The sequence below is a fragment of the Sebastes umbrosus genome, chromosome 12, assembly GCF_015220745.1.
Source record: "Sebastes umbrosus isolate fSebUmb1 chromosome 12, fSebUmb1.pri, whole genome shotgun sequence".
Lineage (NCBI taxonomy): Eukaryota > Metazoa > Chordata > Actinopteri > Perciformes > Sebastidae > Sebastes > Sebastes umbrosus.
Genome location: NC_051280.1, coordinates 10,101,552 through 10,122,385, shown reverse-complemented (window position 1 = coordinate 10,122,385; position 20,834 = coordinate 10,101,552). Strand labels below are relative to the sequence as shown.

At 40.1% G+C, this 20,834-nt stretch overlaps 1 long non-coding RNA gene across 1 annotated transcript in view; it reads left to right on the top strand.

Moving 5' to 3' along the window:
- Nucleotides 1-19,971, top strand: part of LOC119499294 — a 151,518-nt gene extending 131,547 nt beyond the window's left edge. The window contains exon 3 of the long non-coding RNA XR_005209367.1: nucleotides 19,845-19,971. This is a non-coding gene — a long non-coding RNA (uncharacterized LOC119499294). The remainder of the gene's footprint in view (nucleotides 1-19,844) is intronic.
- The last annotated feature ends 863 nt before the right edge of the window (nucleotides 19,972-20,834 follow it).

Genomic DNA, 20,834 nt, shown 5'->3' with positions numbered 1-20,834 from the left:
ACCGTTCGGTTGCCATCAAGAGCCCGCAGAGAGGTCGGAGAGGAAGAGAGACTGCACAGGATAGAGAGAGCGCGCGGGGAGAGAGTGGCTGATGACAGCGAAATCGATTAATTGAATGAGTGGACAACTCTTGCGCGGATTGAGTTGCACTGCTGTGATAAAACAAAGTGCACATTATGTTTTAAACTGAGTAAAAAATGCGTTAAGCACCTCGATGCCCAGCAATGATCGGGACTGCATTCACTGCTTCACATCTTTTATAGCTACAGAAGCTCACCGTGCTTCGCTGCAGCTCAGACAGACGCAGAGGCACCAGAAGACGCCTTCGCTTTTCCTCCCAGGAGGCTCGCATCCTCCATCAATATTTAAGTTTGTTTATGTTTAGCTGTTTCCACTTCATTGACCATGCCCAGGCTACTTTTATATTTTCTTTACTTATCTTTGTTTTCATAATGTAGCAGCCCTCTCCAGTCAGATTTGTGTTGTTCTGTGCATATTATTTATATAATATGATCCATACTGTGCTGCTAAAGTATACAGTCATGGTCTTCTCTTCAGTGATTCCATAAATACCGGCGCTCTTTTACCTTGAATTCCTGTTGCTTGTCCAACAGCGCAAAACAACACTGCATGCTTAGCATGACTGTAGCCATTATCAGCAGCATCATTAAAGTCTGCCATGCAATGTTAACCTTAATAACATCCAGTTTAATGCTCACTTAGCTGAACACTAGTCAATGATCTGTGACAACCCCATAACTCTCACAAGAACCTCGCTGGATCGCTGCCAGCTTTATCTGCGATCGAGATAGGGCAAGATAACCAGATCACAGGTGCGCTGCATCAGTCTCTGCTGGTGTCAATGGGATTACCTGTCCTCTGTAGCCCGGGCTTTACAGAAGGGAGGGTTGGAGCAAAGGAGCTGGGGAAATAGGTCAAGCACACTGATAAGGGCAGGTGTTCTTTTGAAGATGTCTTCACAGTCTCCGGGGGACCGAGTACAGCGAAACATTTCTACTTCAATGAAAAAGAGAAAGCTTCTGTTAAAATCAGTGCAGCGGTTCAAGGTGCTCTCTTCAATAAATGTTTGGTTAGAATCTAAAGTGAAACTACTGATGTTACCGCATGTCTGAGCCTTGTAATTAATGACGTTAAGAAGTAGGCACCCAGCTGCACCTTCGTCCTCTCTTTCCTTCTCTTTCTCAAACACACAGAAAGTCCAAGATAAATGCGAATTATTGTGCCTCAGAGATGCCTTTTTTTATCCTGAAGTACTTTACAAATAGACAGATCCTAGAGGTCTTATCACGATGCAGATAAGAGGACTGCAAAGTTTGGATAACGATCTAGTAAAAAACCTGCTTGGTACTGAGTCTGATACTGCGATACTGAGGGAACAGCAGAAAACAGCAGAAAACAGCAGGGACGCTTAGGAAGATGCTGTCCACATATATGTAGCATATAGAAAATGCTATATATTCTAGTGCTGGGAGTTTTGAGTGTTATGTTGCCTTGGTATAGCCGGGTCTGGACCTTTTTAAAGGTGCAGTGTGTAGGATTTGGCGACATCTAGTAATGAGGTTGCAGATTGCAACCAACTGTGTGTGGGAGAACTACACCCATGCAAAAATGTGAAAATGTGAATGTCCCTCTCTAGAGCCAGTGTTTGGTTTGTCCGTTCTGGGCGCTATGTAGATACAAACGGCTCATTCTAAGGTAATGAAAACACAACAATTTCTATTTTCAGTATTACACACTAAAGAAAACATACTTATTCATATCATATTCCATTTCTGCCAATAGATCCCCATAAATGCTACACACTGTTCCTTTAAATGTATCGTGTATTTCATGTTTTCAAGTATTGGATGTTGCACATCTTTCAGGCCACTACAATGCAGGGTACACTAACATGATATGCGGGTATGGAGTTGAAGTAAGGCAATAAGCTTCATTATCCTCCAAAAAAAATATGCTGTAGGCTACATAAAACTGAAAAACTTATAAAATCAAGAAATATTTAATGTAATAGTTGTGCTGCTGCTATGTGTTTTTAAAGTAAATAAACAAAAATCTACCAACTCATATTTATGTTGCATCATGACAGTAGCGGAAATATGAAATAACCTTGACATTTAAAGGAACAGTATGTAGTATTTAGGGGGATCTATTGGCAGAAATGTAATATAATATTAATAAGTATGTTTTCTTTAGTGTATAATCACCTAAAATAAGAAGCATTGTGTTTTTGTTACCTTAGAGTGAGCCGTTTATATCTACATAGGGAGTGGGTCCTCTTCATGGAGCCGGCCGCTATGTTTCTAAAGTAGCCCAGAATGGACAAACCAAACACTGGTTATAGAGAGGGCCATTCACGTTTTCACATCGACCACCGTAGTTCTCCTACGCGCTTGGCACACGGGAGAAGTTTCAGTTGGCTGTAATTTGCAACATCACTGCTAGATGTCACCAAATCCTACACACTGCATCTTTAAATTGAAGAGCAAAAGACTAACAGGCTCTTAAAGTTGTCTAACTATCAACCAAACAGTAGCTGAGAGGCTCGCCAAAGTCTGCAGGCAGCCATGAAAAGTATCCACAGGCTAACAGGCTAACAAACACAGAGTCCACTGTCTGACTCTGGTACATGAACAAGTCCCCGAGCGGTCTCTTCTGTATTGTTTGTCGTATGGGCATACGTATATGGCGTATTCTTTTGGCATGTATGGGAAGCACTGAGGGGAATACAGAAACCAACCTGTCTCCCATTCACTCTTAATCCAGAGGCTTCAGACCCCCTGATGATATCTTACCTTAATGTCTAAGCAGGGCTTTTGATTAAACCATCCACAACAACAGGAGTGATATATAGGATTCCTTCTTAACTTACAGCATTCCATTTTAATCAGACAAGTTCTCAGGTGTAGCCAGAGGGATGATGTCATTGTGATGAAAGGCAAAGTGGTCATGTCTTTCATGTTGGCAATCCCTCCATTAAATAACAGATGAAAGAGCAGCTAAAGAGAAAAGAGAGCTGGTCACGCCGGATAGAAAAGACAAAGCTAATGCTTAGAACAGGATTTCAAGGACAGGTGGCATTGTATCTCTGCACTGACAATGAATCTGTCGACCCCTCTGTCATCTTGGGAAGTAGCTTTGACCTCGGTGACGGATTTTGCATTTGGCATCCTTTTGACTTTCCTCCAATGCCGACATGAAATAGAATCCAGATACTTTGAAGTGAGGTGTCAAAACACAAGTCCTAGCCTGCTGGTGAATAAGTTATGACAGTACCTCCTGTGGTCTAAGTTTTATTCTTCAAGGTTTGTTTGGAAGTTCAAAAGACATACTGTACTGTTCAGTTGGCTTTTACTTAGGAAATGATATGAAAACATACAATTTAAGCATTACGATTACAGTAATGTACTTTCTAAAGGTTAGTGAGTGAGTAGTACTCGTACAGGTTACTGTATGAAGGATGATGATTGAAATTAATGACTAGTACTCATACAGGTTACTGTATGAAACGTGTGCCAATGCCCATGCTCGTCTAGTGGGATGGGCTTTGGACAGAGAGGATGGAGAGAGGAGAGCTGCAGGATGAGGGCTGTGTATTCAAATTCTGGTGTTTTTTTGCCTTTTCCAGAAGTACCACTTGAATTACAAATATGTTGAAAGGTTATTTTGGAATTTTTGCCCAATAATGCCAAAAAATATATACTGCCTACCCCAGCTTTAAGTAGTGAAAACTAGTTCCACCTTGACCAGCTATAATGGTGCTCTTTATATGTCATATACTCTGTAATAATAACAATTTTCTGCAGAGGTACTTGTACATTTAATACTTTAAAATCATTTTGCTGATTATACTTCTATACATTTACTTACATAGAGTTTTGTTGCAGTAATTGAGTATTATGTTTTTGTCAAGTAAAGGATCTGAGTACTCCCTCCTCCGCTGACTGCGTTATTCTAAATATGTATTCCGTGTTGCACATCTACAACTGCAGGCTTGTGAGTGGGTAAATCAATCATCATAAATGAGGGACAGCTGCTACACAGATTAATTATTCCACTCACACATCTACTGTTTAGCCTTCTGGAGGCAGCACGAACCAACTTCAACAAGACGTCAGTGACGGGAAGAAGCCCACTTGATAACACCAGTGAGATACAGTGTGATCTCCTTTAAAATCCAACTCAGCTTTCTATACAAGCACTCATTCATAAATAGCACAAGGGAGGGGTGATTTCCATCTGTTTCTGTAAAAAGAGAAGTGTTACAACACTCCACATGTAGCTCATTATATTGATTTCAAACAAGCCATCATGATAGTGTAGCCGTTTAGCTTGCCAAGATCTAATTGTCTATTTCCCCAATGTCACCGGATGGTGCGTATTCGCTACAACCTCCCGTCTCATCATCTCAACATTCCCATCCCGCCCCCTCATTAAGTGAATCACTTCTTGAGATGCTCTAATGGCTCCTACAAATTGTTTATGGGGCAATTTAAATTGTGTGTAAGGAATCCTAATAAACACTCTGGCGCACTGACGAGTAATTATACGTTTGGCTAAATAGATAATTGAATGGGCTTGAAGATAGATTAGTGCATCGGTGAAACATTGTTTCTTTGGGGGGAAATACAGTAACTTTTGAAGAAATGGAAGCAATTTACAGTAATTGTGTTCCATACTCATACCATGAGAATAATTGAAATGTTGCTTGATTTGCAAGTTAATGAAAGCGGAAGAAATTGCCGTTTTGGACAAATTAGACATGGAATATTTTCAGGCTTAGTAAAATATTCTGTATTTTCATTGTGTTATCTCAGCAAAGAGCAAATATTGAACCACTTTGTGTTGGTGTGTTTACAATATTACCTAAGCTGCAGTACTATTATATATCTTCATTCAATAAGATGAACTCTCTCTGGAAATCTCACATATTGTTTCAGTTCACGCAGGAATACTAACCTCTGACTGAGGAAGGACTCTTTCACTATTGAGGTCAAGCACAATATGAGTCCAATATAGTCACAGTGAGGCTGTAAATTGAATTATTCCTGCATTAGTCTATTGATTCACAGTATTTATTTTTTAATTATAAAAGACCAAACTAATAATGTCCTTAAGTAAGATGCATGAATGATTAAATGTGTAAAATTGCAGTTGTGCTCAAGTCTGTAGCAACATAAATGTACACATTGGCATCTCACACCGTCGTGGGTCTTATGATGATACGAATTCAAGGCGTGAACGACAACACTGACCATTCTAGCACATCGGCGTTGGCATGAGCCTTCCGTGGGCTTCCGTGGAAGTTTTCATCAGTGGAGCATCAAACATCCTGAGACTGTGTCAAACTGAAATCTCTACGCGGCAGAGCCTGAATGATTTATGCATTTGTCATTTCTCATTTGTTGAAACAAGGTGTCAACATTTTTGTTCCATTGCACCAGTCAAGCCTGCAGAGACAAAGAGGTAAGGATGGCGTAATGCCCTTGAAGAGAATAGCAAAGTCGACCAAGCAATTTGTCCAGGCGCGTCTCTTTTTCTCAAGCATTTTCTCGTGAAGGTGCAAAGGTAGTAGACAATCACCTTGTGACTCATTTGTTAATCCTCTCTGTCCTTCCAATATATTATCTCACAGTGTGTCGTACATTGTCAAAGCGAGAGGATAGTAAATCCAATTGCTGTTTTAAGAGAAACGATCTCAGTTGCTTTTAAAAATACCCAATCCTGGCAGAAACTGATGTCAACTGCTTTAATCCATTTTGACTTTGAGAAAGAATTAATTCATCTGCATAATTCTGAAATTGCTGAGTGAATACTGCCGTTTGTACATGTTTATATGTTACCTTATATTGGAAACGGCTTTGTATCACCTAACAATGCTGGCATTCACATACAGTACACTGCTACTGCATGCAAATGTGTGTACATCCTACCTAACCGCAACGATGTTCTTTAATTAGGAGCACATTACAGACAAAGAGGGAAACCAGAAATATTTGTGATAAAAACATGATGATGACAAATAGAGCTCAAAACAGGCGACGGTTCTGAGAAGTGAAGCCAATGCAGAAGTGCCTTAAACCTGCATTATTTCTAATAGCCAGCAGGGGGCGACTCCTCTGGTTGCAAAAAGAAGTCTGATTGTATAGAAGTCTATGAGAAAATGACCCTACTCCTCACTTGATTTATTACCTCAGTAAATATTGTAAACATGACTCTATGGTCTCAATCGCTAGTTTCAAGTCTTCTTCAATACAGCATGATGTTCATTTAGTAAATGATGGTCCCATTTAGAGTCATATAGACTAAAGCAGGGGATGCTTTAGGGTGTGACTACCTTGTGTGATTGACAAGTCGTTACTACGGCGTTGTCAGGTCTGGAGTTGTCCGTGTTTTCATCTTACAACTTTAACCCTTTCACAGTGTGTTTTAATTTTATTAAAAAGTTAATTGTAACATGTTGGTTGCCTAAAAATGTCTTATTCAGCGTTCGGTTGTACTGCTTTACTCTCTTGTGTCACTTCTGGTTGCAAAAAAACAACATGGCGACGGACAAAAACTAAGATGGTTACGGACAAAATGCCGAACTCAAGGCTTCAAAACGGCAGTCCACAAACCAATGGGTGACGTCACGGTGACTACCAGTTCTTATATATAGTCTATGGCTCAAAATGTTTTTTTTAGCAGCTTCTTTTACAGTAGCCGTCCTGCCATCGTGTCCATTCATCAAACTATGAATCAGTCGTTGAGGACTTTTAAGATTCACGGAGAGGATATCAAAAATAAAAACCAACACAGCCAATCTTCTTAGTGACTTATACAATTAAATAAGGTGGAAACAATCAATGTCAAGCTCTTGTAAAGTGACAAAAAACATAATGGACTCAAAACGAGACTGAATGACTTCAGTTTAAGTCGATAAAACCCTGTAAAATCAAATGTGACAGTATTTCATCCTTGCTTATGTGACATCACATTCATGCAAAAGCGTGCAAAGAAGTACTGTATTCACACAGCTCTGTCTTACATATACTCACGTACACCCACACAACTTTTGGGGAAGCTTGGCCTCATCCTGTCAGTGCAGGCGCTGACAGACAGGCTTTTGCTGTGTGTGTCAAAGGAAGTGGTCCGGTATAGACTTGAGGGACTCACTAACAGAACACTGAACAGGGGAAGAAAGAAGGTGAGAGAGAGCGAGAAGGAGAGACAGACAAAGAGAGAGAGAGAGTGACAGACACAGAAAAAGAGAGACAGGAGGAGAGAAGCGAGTGTGTGTGTGTGTGTGTGTGTGTGTGTCGTGGAGGGGGTTTAAAATGCCCCAGGCTAAACCACGTGTGAAGATGGCAGCGCCTGAGAACTCCCTGCTGCCGGGGAACAAGACAAAACAACAAGCCCAAATGTATAAACTTTAACACCCTGTCCTTCCTTGTAAATGCATGAGCAATACCCAAAGCCCACTTTGACATTTCACTAACTCAGTTTGGGATAGAGCACTTTGAAATTGTGGTTCACATGCAGGCGCTGCTGAATTGAGATACACTAGGTTAAACTGAACCATCTTGCTGAATTTTACACAGAGGATGAGGATTGACCATTCGGTAAACCTTTTTTCCCAAACAGCGATTGTCCAATCATAGTTTAGCAACCGTAACTAGGCAGGGCAGGTCTGTCAATCTTTGGATTTCTCAACAATGTACAGGGCTGTTGGAAGAAACCAAAAACACAACAGTAAAAGTGTAAGGAACTGTGTGTTTGCTCTAACATAAGCTGCATAGACTGCATGGACGACACATCACCACTTCCTTCAACTGTAAAGAAGTGAAGCCAAAGTATTCCGGACACATGCCATCTTGATATTTTGACATCATTTGGAGCCAGAGTCTGCGCAGTAGTGATCGGGCAGTGGGGCCGTGGTATCGAGGTCACTCGCCCGAACCAATCGTGAGCCAAACACGGCCGCAGCTTGACAGCGAGAGAGACTCACAGCTGTCAGTCATGACGTCTCACCCCCTTTTTATAGCCTCAAATAACTAATTAAAACCAAATTCATCAGAAAAATTAACACTTGAACATAAATCAGCGTGATAAGAACGACCTAAAATGGTAGAAACCATCTTTGGGAACATTTTATTTGACATGTACTTGTACTTTTTAGTTTTGGCCATGTCCCATCCGCTAACATCGAGGGGGCGGGATTTATGACCTATACTGCAGCCAGCCACCAGGGGGCCATGTCGTCCATCTTTATACACAGTCTATGAGCTGCAATCGTTAGCAGTTAACTGGCTAAATGCTTCCAGTAGTAACTGACCGTTAAGCCAAGGAACACATCTTTAACTAACTACATTAGTTTGTGGGTTTAAAGGTCACATTAAAAACAGCGAGTAGCACATCATCAGTTTAGGCTAATGTTAACAGCTCTTTCCTGCTCTTTTGCTTTGAGAAAGATACACTCCAGCAACCCAGCGTAAGTTAAGCAGCTAAACAGGGTTATGTATGAAGGAAATCATGTGATTTTTAGGACTAGGACTAACTAGCTCTACGCTGCAGTATAAGTGGACATTATTTCCATGTCTTCTTCCTGGATCATCAGCTGGGACATGAGCTTTAACCTCAGTCTTTGTCTTTTGGCATGACATCATGTATGATGCCATGAATTACATGTTCAAGACCACTATTGCAAGATTTCAAGACAACTCAGCTGGAAATTCAGTCAGCCAGAGACAGCATTTTCAACCAACTCACAGAGCTAAAGTTTTATTAATTACCTTGCTAACTACATTTAATTAAATCTGCTGGTGATAGTCATCATTTTAGACCGCGAAATCAGCGGTTAGGGGCTAGAAATAAGACACTTGTATTTGTCTTCTTCTGTCTGAAATACAAAACCCACTGTTTTAGAAAAATTAACGTAGAATTCGGGGTGCCATCCCATTGTTCTGACGGCCCATTATTTCGAAAACCCAATAGTCTGAACAGCCCAGAAGCAAATGGCTAATTATTATGCCAAATGAGTCATCGGACCTTCCCGGTCGTGATACTTTTTTATACTTTGGCGAAGGCATGACCCGCCCTACTCTGCCTCTGGTTGGCTTACCCTGATATTCTTACTCTAAACCCAACTAATCGCACCTCCTCATTCTTAAAGCTAACCAACCCAACCAAGGAAGGCATTAAAGGCAACAAGACAGGAAGGTCAGTTGATGTCCTTCTGTATAACAATTAGCCATGTGCTTCTGTCAGGAATTTAAGGAATTCTTATAGTTTAAGTTGAAATGCTAATTTAGATGTGGGCCGAAAATTGTAAGCTATACCCTGCGGCACTGTAAGGGAATCACTCAACATACAGTATCAGAGCACTGACGGAACATTCTCTAAATCTGAGACGGCACAGAGAGACAAGATACTTTGAAAGTCAAAAGGCTAAGGGCATAGGAAATGACTCCAGCACAATGGTAGTCTGCTCAATGTTCAATTATTGCTGATGAAAGGGACATTTTGTGGGGCGGACATCAGAGAGTGGGATTAGTGAAAGTGATTTCCTTGTCCTGGGTTGTTTGACAAAGTCTGCCTGTAATCCTCTTGAAAACTTTGCCGTCTTGGCTTTTCCTGACTGTTGGCTCTCCTCTGAGCTGAAGATGGCACACAGAGCAGAGCAGAAAAAAAGATGTCCACTTATGTCTTGGGGAAAAAGTGATCCAAGCCATGCACACATAAATTGTAGAGGGTATATATTTTTTTTCACTATATAGTAATGTATTTTCTGTATTAGATGAAAAATTAAGTGTGACCTAAATTCTAAAGCTCCAGTCTGATTTGTTAGCCAGTTCAATGTTGCCCACCACTTGCCTTCTATCGTGATTTATTGGATTAAGACTGAATAGATTCATAGGAAGCATATAATAAAATACCGACGCATGGATGAAATGTATCATCGTCATTGTCCTGCTGATAACAAGTCATTAACTTGAATAGAAAAGCCAGCTTATTTTATGCACAATGTTTCGCTACTCACAAAAGTAATGATAAGGGCAACGATCTATACAGTGTCGACAATATATGCGCAACTACACTTGGTTATTTCGTATAAGGAGGCCATGAAACAATGCAAATTATCCCAATGTGTTGATGTTTAATGCAGCACTTAAGCACTGATGCTTTCCTTTCCAGAATAATTTACGCATGAATATTTTAGCAAGGGCGCTTTTTTATAATTCTTCCCAAACACTTTGACTATTCACAATATATTCAGATGCATTAAAGCTTACATTCTGAAAAATCTAAAAATGAGATTAGCTGAAATTGGTTCGAGTCTAATTTCAATACGTGTCTAAAAATGTGATTGTGTTTTTTCGTGGCGGTGTCTCATCCAGTTCCGTGATCCAGCCAAGTGGATCCAAATACATGAGGATTTAATAAAACATAGCAACATTTGGCAAACAGTCACCATTTGAATAAGGCAGGATTATGAAGATGGAGCATGCTGATAGCAGTGAGATCCTGACTGCCTGAGGCTATCACAGAGGAAAGATTTACCCCATAGTGTCCTTTCTGACAGCGAGTGAAGAAAATAATACCTTATTTCCTTTTCACATTTGCATGTGCATGGCAAACTCCAAAATTGATGGATGGACGGATGGATGGATAGATGGATGGATGGGTGTTGCTGTCTCAGTCAGCCCTGGCTGAAGCGTGTTTCAGTGAGATCAAGACTCCCTCCGAGCGTATTGTTCTCTGGCTGACCTCGAGCAATAACCTCACTGTGAGAGGGACAAATGAAAAGAGAATTCCCCGACACTGATCAATACAGTATCACATTTTCTGGCTGATATCCTACAGGCGGTACCATCATCACCACGGCGAGCGCTGATTGGAAAAGAACTGGGGTGTTCATTTTGGATAACAAAACTATAGTTGGGGTTGTCTTTTGTCGACCAACAGTGGGTCCCTTGAGGGTGTATATTGTGTGTTTTTATATATTTCTTTGGCATTTTCATCTTTATTGGACAGATGACAGTAGAAGGAGACTGGAAATGGGGGGAGTGAGAGGTATGACGTGCAACATGACTGGAATCGAACCGCGGACGTTGCGGTTATGTGGTATGTTCTGTAACCATTGGTTACCAAGGAACAGGAACTCTTAACAGATTTGGAAATACACTTGAGTTATCCAGAGTTTCCGTTCAGTTATCCAACAGTGTAGTGCTAAGTTAAGTCCAGGACATGTTTATCCTACTTTAGTACAAAGACGAGAAACAAAGTGTTTGCTTAGGCAAGGCAAGGCAAGGCAGCTTTATTTGTAGAGCACATTTCAGCAACAGGGCGATTCAAAGTGCTTTACATAAACATTCAAGAACATTGCGACAAAGTGCAAAAGAACATTAAGACATAATTAAAACAGTTATAAAAACATAAAAACATTAAAGATTAGATAATAAAACAAGCTAAAAATAAAAGCTAGGATAGAAGCTAAAATAGAATATAACACACAAGAGTAAAAGCTCTAGTGCAGTATAAGATCATTATCTGGTTTAATAAAAGGCAGCAGCAGCAAACAGGAAAGTTTTAAGCTTTGATTTAAAAGAACTCAGAGTTGGAGGTCCTGCAGGCTTCTGGGAGCTTGTTCCAAATATTTGGTGCATAAAAACTGAACGCTGCTTCTGCATGTTTAGTTCTGACTCTGGGGACACTAAGCAGACCTGATCCAGATGACCTGAGAGGTCTGGATGGTTCATATCATAGCAGAAGATCAGAAATGTATTTTGGCCCTAAACCATTTAGTGCTTTGTAAACCAGCAAGAGTATTTTGAAATCAATTCTCTGAGAGACAGGGAGCCAGTGTAGAGACCTGAGAACTGGACTGATATGATCCACTTTCTTGGTCTTAGTGAGGACTCTAGCAGCAGCGTTCTGAATCAGCTGCAGCTGTCTGATCGTTTTTTTAGGAAGACCAGTAAAGATGCCGTTACAGTAGTCAAGTCGGCTGAAGATAAATGCATGGACTAGTTTTTCCAAATCCTGCTGAGACATCAGTCCTCTAATTCTTGCTATATTCTTCAGGTGATAGAAGGCTGTCTTTGTAATTGTCTTAATAGGGCTGCTTAGTCATATTTGTGACCTTGGTGCATCGTTCATTATTCCGCATTATGTTCATTTTTTTGCTGTTGTTGGGCGGCGATTTACAATTTCAAAGGTATTTTTGTGATCTCACAGGTGTTAATTGGCGACCCAGGAAAAGACCCATCTTCGCCTGGGGTGAAACCGATGTTTAAATATTTCCACAGGCTGTGCCCTGCAGCTTTTAAACGAAAGCATTTCAATATGTAACATACAGAGCATTGAGGTCACAAATAGGGTTAGGCACACCAGGAAAAGATTAGGGAAAGATTAGTCTGACACACAACATGTCCATCCACCAACCCGACCTCAACACCCTTATTTCTGCCTCGCTACACAAAGGGCAATGCTTCCTGCATTGGCCCTGAATGTTGGCATTGGACCTAAATTGTGTGCTGCAGAATTGTCTAATATTAACGTAATCCTATATTAAAGATCCCATCCAGACATATTTTAAGACTGGTTCAAAATTCTTAAAATTACATTCACTTCCTCTCCCTCATTGAAAATTTCAAAATCTATGAATATGTTAATTTCAAGTGCTGGACACAAGATGTTTCCTACTACAGAGAAGTGTAGGCATGTGCTCTGGAGGTTTCAAATTTCACCACAATTGGCTTCCAAACTAGTTGTGATGTCGTAAAATCCTGCTCATATGAACACGTCTTAAAGTCAGATTTAAGGTGAGCACAGAGAAACTTTAACTTTACTTTCCTCAGCAGCCTCCAAACTCTGCACATACATCATTCTGCAAAGTGAAGCTCAAGCATCAAATGAAGAAACAATGAGCGAAACACATTTTTGAGTTTTGACAGTTAACAGTCAACATTTGTCTCCTTCAACCATGACCACGATCTTTCTCCTAAATTCATGAGATTAAAACAAAGGATAAACTGAGCAAGCAGATATTTAATCGATAGATATTTTTGCGGCGCACAAGGTCCAGGATATACCATCGTTTGATGCCTCCTAAAGAGAGTGGAGGACACTTGGCCAGCACGAGCAGAAACAGAAAAAAGTACATCAAGACAGCACCAGCAACACAGCACACAAGACAATGTCACAACATTGAGTTCAGTAGCTATCTTTGTCACAAGATTTCTAGCAGTTAGAAACATTCGAAGCAACAGCTAAAAGACAGGTCTATGTTTTGCCCTCGGGGACTAAACATAGGAGCTCAAAGATCCAAAACTCTTCACTCTAAAACATTTGGTGTCATACTCCTCTTTGCAGCTGCAGCTGGGAATTTATGGTTGATTCTGAACTTGGCCACAACAATACCACTAGTAAAACTATGACGTAAATAGACCTGCTTAGCCTTTTATAGATCATTAGCACAAGAGATCTCTGATTAAGCTTGTCAAAAGCATGTAAAGACGACCTCTTTTGATCATAAACCAGGCTGTTCTCATACATCGCCCATAGCTATAACTATGAAAAAGGAAGGCACTGTAATTGGTATTTACCCCACGAAATCAATGCGTATTTAATTCACGCTATTGTGAAGTATGAAGAGCGACAAACACTGCTGTAGCGACTTCAGGAAACAAACTAAAAGCTGCTGAGAGGCTGAGGTCGGGCTCGGCTTGCTTGTCCGATGCGCTACCAAAATGATATACTGAGATTCAAAAAATAGTTTGAACAAAATCTTATTAAATGAAAATGATCAACTTATCATAACATGCACAAAATCAGGATAATCAACAGCGATCAAAAGAAAATAGCAAAAAATACGGCGACCCACTCACCCCCTCTTCCGTCTGGCACCCAGGTAAGCAGCTGATTATATTAACAATTAGTGCCGCCTATATCCATGTCACCCAAATCTCCCAAATCATCACAGTTACATAGTAATAAATTACAATATCCCAAACATTAACGAATACCAATAGCAAAAAATATAAAGCGTCTCAAACCTAATTTACATTACTACAAACGTTACTCCTGTCTGAAATCGTTCATGGCTCCTACAACTGCGTAGAAAGGAGGTCGGGTTGGATGGGTGTTCGTGTCCTGCGTGAAACCAGAAATCAACAGATTTATATGTATTTGTCACTTAAAGTGGCAGTAGGCAGTATATTTTTGATATCATTGGGCAAAAATTCCATTAAAACCTTTCAGCATATTATAATTCAAGTGATCTAAGAAACAACTAGACTTCTGCACCTCCTCATGGCTCTGTTTTCATGCTTTAGAAAATATAGCCCTTGACGGTAGACTTTGACCAATCACAGGTCATTTTATTGAGAGAGCGTTCCTATTGGCTGTGCTCCGATCATGTGACCAGAACTTGGCGTTCTTTCAGCAGATTGTACACAAACTTTCTCATTTTACAGCTTAACCGTACACTACAAGATGATTCTGAAAACATTTGAGGCGAGAAATAGGCATTAACGTAACATGATATTGATTCATATTTGATCAGCGTTGCCTAGTTTGACCGTTTGGTCAGAATTTGCGAGTGATTGATAGCCGGCTCTCATAGACGGCAGCTGGACAGCAGACCTCAGATCCGCTCTTACTGCTTGTTTTCCTCCGGTCTGTGAAATCTTGCAGATGCCGTTAGGAGAAATTGAGGAACAAAGGCACATTATTTTTTTCAGGTTATATAAAAATAACTTTTTTTAATCATATTTGCTCCAATATCGCCTACTTCAGCTTTAACTGACATACAAACGATGTAAGTTATTTTAACCCAAATCACGATCTTCTCCTAAACCTAACCTAGTTGTTTCCTGTGAAGACCGAAGTTTATTTTGAAAAGACTGTATGCATGTAACTTGCTGAAATTGACACGTTGCTGGACATTCATAGGAGAACGTATGCAAAATTTGGAATAACCTTTCATATGTACCATGAGGATACGTTGCATGCATAAACATAACATGAAAACCCACTTCTCCCTCACTGAAATTATATTAACAATCTCATTGACTGGAAATAGAGAGGGTGCTGTACATTGCATTTGTCCTTCAATAGAAATGTATCCATACAATATTTATTAAAACCCTCCAAAAGATTTTAAGACCACACCTGCAATGATGAGGACCTGATGTACAGTATGTGTCGATTTATTTGAAATGAAGGTGGATTACTGCTTTAATCTCCACACTGGATTAAAATGCCAGAGACAGAGTCTGGGCAAATCCATAGCTCTCTATTCACAGAGGAGTGCTGGCCCCTACGCATATGTATAATCTGTTTAGTATGCCCAGGCAGGTCCAGTACCTTTCCTTCAGATGCTCATCCCTTTTCTCTCCATCTATTGAATTGTAATAGGATATTTAAATTTAAAGAATGATGTTACACATTAGGGGGTGAAGAAACAATTCCCTGTGGTGGCCGTTACTCCACAGACTAATGGGGGAGCACCCTGCTGATATATACAGCATAGTGTTATCTGGTGACAAATGTTTGTTTTATGCATCGTGGTTTTCACACAAGTCACGGTGTGAGCCGCAAATCGCTATTTTCTTAAACAAAAGGGATTACTTCCTCCATGACTCTACACCTGAAATGTAAAACAGCCTTTAATTCATACCTTTGTTTGACATTATACATCCATTTCCAAATCCATATAAACTACTGTATTATACTTTATGTAGGAGGATCAAACCAGCGAAGAGATTAATAAACTTAAATATCTTAAATCCAAATCCATTTGCAGACATATAAAAACCTGGCACAATATGCAAATGCTATGGCAATTACTTCTATCTGTGCTGAATTAATTCTAGTAAAGAAAAAAAATATTAATTTTAAGATTTTTCAAAAATCCCAAAATGCCTCTGGCTGATTTTCCATTTTCATGTTCCAGGCCATCGCCTTTCCAATTATCCACCATTTAAGGAACACTTCACCAATTATTCACTTTATGTTGTCAGTCGTATAGGGGCCTGTCTTTATATTACACAATACATCCATCCCAGTGTGATCTGTATCACAACCACTGAAACATTTTTGCTGGTAACTAATTTGCTTAACAAAAGAATGAACATACTTTTACTGTTGTTGTTCTTTTATATAATTTTTTTCCCATTTTATAACACAATAAACATGACGTCACTCAGTTATGTTGAACAACTGTAGCGTTTTTTCACATTAAACTCTGTGAAATTACAGTTGAGTTCGACCAAAGCGCACTTGGTGATTGTTGGAAAGAGTAACGACGACGGTTTAGGTGAGTTTTATTTTAAGTGTTTTACGATGCTCCGCTACGTACAGCTGATCTCAACATAAACAAAAATACACGTGGATGATAGCGCAAGCTGAACGGAGAGGGGGCGGAGGTCTGCGCTCTCCGAGTGCCATTCTAGTTCCCCATACTTTACTAAGGAATAATACGATGTGATACCGTGCCATAGCCATTGTCTGAATCTGAAATCTTGGTATGCTGGTTTAAAATTTGGATCATATGGTGGCCACCTAAATAATTTGATCTCTTTCTAGATCTGAAACTTCTTCACAAAGTCTAACCATGTACCTAAGGAAAAACAAATCCATTGATTCTGGATATCGAGCATGTTTTTAAATAATAGATGGGCAGCCCAACAAAGATTGTACAGGTCTACTCAATATTGATATTTCAGTGTTTTTCCAGTTGGCCTCATATTCAGGGTTACATCAAAGAATCAACGCTCTGCACTACATAGCAATCCCTCCGGCATTGTAGGACCATCCCATTCTCCTCCTATGGCGACTGCAACGTAGTATAAATGTATTCATGTTTTCTTGGCTTTCCGAAGAATAAATATAGTGAATAATCACCTGGTAAACAAGTGTGGCGATCCTTCAGCTGACCAACATTCACTGATATCAGTGGATGGTGGAAAGAACTACACTGTAAGTTTGGCTAAGTTTGGTTTCTCTGTCTCCTTTTGGGAACATTAGTAGACAATAAATAATAGACCTTTTCCACAGCAGACATTTTGACATTTAGCTGGAAAAGCACAGCAGGTGTAATTAATAACATTAATAATGGCCTCATTCAATGTAGGTGTCTAGTTCCAGGGTCGTGGTTTCGTGCATCCTTAACATTATTAGTTACACCTGTGCTTTTCATCAAAGACAAGTCAACATATCTGCTGTGAAAAGGTTGCAAGCCTGGGCCAAACAGGCAACGTCAGCAGCGTCTGGCGGCTGCAGAACCTGTTGCTTTTTATCACGGCGTCCACGTTAACAGGTTAGAGCAGCCACACCGCCCATGTGAGCAGCGCGGCGGCTCGGCTACATGTCAGCTGCGTCAATTCTAGAGATTTGAGGTCTTGCCTAATTTTACCGTGAGCCGCGCGCGGCTCATGGTAACAACAGACAGTGAAAGTGATCTTTTGACTATATACTGACATCATACCAGCAACATTACTACACTTTCAATGTCTGTATCTGCAGATTATGTCACAGACATGAAAAAACAAAAGATTTATTTTTAAATCAACACTTCCTGCCTTCATTTAAAAAATAAAAGCCCTCAAGCGTTTTTTTCTGTGGATAGAATTCCTTCATTTGTCAACACGAGGCTTTGATTCTGAAATATTTACAGGACAGTGTTGTAGGACATGCAGTGACTTGCAAGGTTCCAGAAATGAATAAAGAACGGGGTTTTAATTGTGGATTATTACTTTAATTTCCAAATTACCACACGGTTCTTCATAGATCGATGCATTTAACTTTAAAATGTAGGCTCTTTCTAAGTCCATGTTTCCAAAGTTAATGAGTAATCAATATTGCTCAAAGTAATCGTGATTATGGTTTTTGCCATAATCGAGCGGCCCTAATAATATCCCGGGATCGACTGTATTTGAAGTATAGGTGACAGGCATCAGCCACCTTCAACTTGGCCTGTATGTTTTTCAAACTGCACTCTGGATTCTAGGTTTGTTTGTTTATTTATATATTTACTGAGAGCTGTCATCCGGAACCTACAGCCACTGGAAACAAAACATGTTTCCAGAAGGTATAGGTTATGTTTGATCCAATATGCTGGAAAAACAAATGGAAACAATGCAATGACAAAAACAAACTCAAACTTTGACTTTTCAGTGGTTTTATGGGATGGAAAGGGGGTTAACGGAGCAGAGAAATTACCTGAAATACATACTTTCTACTTTGGTGAAACTTCTAAAGTAAACCCTCATTCATTCTTCTAGAAAACTTCACTCTAATCCTTTTGTAGAGCTTCTCTCCCAGCAGGTGTAATTCCATTACCGTAGACAAATATATGATCAAACATATGATGTTGAGAAGAAATGTACTCTCTGAATTGACTAGACATCTTGGATAATTACCCGAGTGCCTGAGTGTGCAAACAAAAAGCTTATATTTCTGTGTGATGACACTCAGCTTTCAGACTGCAGAGCAAAGGCACAAGTAAGGTGTCACTCTTCATGCATACCAAGCCACCAGGAAGAGCGCCGGTCATTGACGCCAATTTTCGTAGCGGCCCAATGGCGATACTGCAACTTCCGTGTCCGTCACATGATGCCATGGGGCCCAAAGAGACTTTTTCCCATAGACTTACATTGGGAATGAGACGTCTGTAACTAAGCAGATTTTTTTTTTAAGGGTGAATCAACTTCCCAGTATGAACACTTGAATAGCCCTTATTTAAATCATTAGGTCCTGAAAGTTGTAAAATGCGCAAATAGCTGAATGCAGAGTTATTTCCCTTCCTCCGTTCATGTGAAGGAGACCCAGACCGAGGCTGGAGCGAGGGCTGGGAGGCGGAGTTAGCAAGCCGTGACAACAGCGTGACGGCTGTGACCCTGTGACATGTGACCGAGCAGACGCCACTGCGCCTGCTCCATGGGCCCAATGGACGTGGAAGATAGCTGGAAGAGCCGGGTAGTTTTCCACTCAGAAGTCGAGCCATTTTGGCTTCATGCGCCACTGAGCAACTTTCATACAGTAGGAATGAACGGGGCCCCGCCTCCAACGCTGTATCCAGTTCTCTTAATACATCCATGATGCATACGGCAGCAGAGGGCCAGTTGGTTTGACATTACTATAGATGGCACTGACAAATCCACTTGTGCATTTTTGTTAATAGTCCATACTGTTTATATTGTTCCTATTTTTATATTTCCATCTATTTAAATTGTTCATATTTTGTTTCACTTTTGTTTTGCTTATATTTTTTACTGTGTTGTATCTTGCTTTTTGTTTTTACTGTGTTGTATCTTGCTTTTTGTTTTTACTGATGCTTCTTGTTTTTTGCACTATCCTCTTATCTTATCTTAAATAAAACTCCAAATAATGTTGCTGTGTCTCTGCTGGATGGGAAAACCATTTGCTGGCATCTTTGCCTCAACGACTTTATAAGGTGATAACAAGGTGATAACTTGTCACTGTTGTGTATATAGCTTGTTCTGCTGCTCCCAAGAGGTAAAAAAATCAATTGTTACTTGTTTAAATATATGGTGGTTATTGTTGTGTAACCTCAATCATACCTTGACTTGACCAGACTTAAGTGGTCACAAGCAGATAGGCCTATTGAAGGACTAAGTTCAAACACATTTGAGGTCAAACCTTTACAGATACAGCACATACAGCACAGGTGCTCTATACAATATCCAGAGCATTAATATTGCAGTAAACAACTGTTTGCAATGGAAAGATATAGAGGAGTAATGTCTACCTGAGCAGAGAATGAAGTCGCTCTCCTTCTGTATGTGTTGTAATCCGAGCTTCTCTGTGCTTTGTTGTCATAGGTGCATGCTCAACTGGCTTCTCACGGCCACCGCTCTGCACTGCTCCCATACGACGGTTACATCTGATAACGCCGTCCCCACCACCGGCGTCATTGCTGAAGCACAGCGCCCACCCTCCGGTTCCACCTCAGGTAAACACTGTTAGCTCTGTCAGCAATTTTAGTCAAATTGATCCCAATCTCACATTCAGCACCTTTAAGTTTGGACATTCGTTCTGCTGTTTCTGTCCAAAACATTTATTTCTAAGGCAAAATAATCGGATATAAACCATTATTCAAAGTTGCACAAAAGCATTTATATATGAGATAATGTTGTAACTTGAGAAATCAGAGTGAGAACTGTTATATCTTTTGGACTTTTCCAAAGCAGCAATGATACGAGGAGTAAACCTATGCTTCATGGATTGCGTGTACACCAGTGGTGCAACAACTTACATTGTAATACAATACAAACAATGCACAGCAGGCTATAATTATCACTGGAGATTAACAGATGCACATTCAGCATTAAAGCACTATTTCCATTTATTTTCAGACATGTGATATTTGCCCATTCAAGTGTTTTAAGTTACCTGTCTTACTTGGGGTTATTTTTTTTAGATACTGTATTTTTGAGGGTAGTTAACTTAACGGTTAACGCCACTTATTTCTTTAACGCATTAACGCAACTTGCAATTTTTAGGGTGTAACAGGCTCATTTTTAAAGCTAGAGTGAGCCGGGTCAAGATACTGGCATCATATGAAACTAGAAAAACCTAAGGAATCCATTGGTACCAACCATGTCAGACTAGCTTGTCGCGAAGGAGCCTAAATAACGCTCTAAACTTGTGCTAAATTTTGGCAAGGAAAAACTGGCATGACCATATTTTAATCGATTAACAGCTCTATTCAGGGTATATTATGAGTAGAAGTATGTTCTTGCAATTTATCAAAAATGCAAAACCCCCAAACTACCTGTAACTCAACGCCACAAATAAAAATCCTTTTTTTA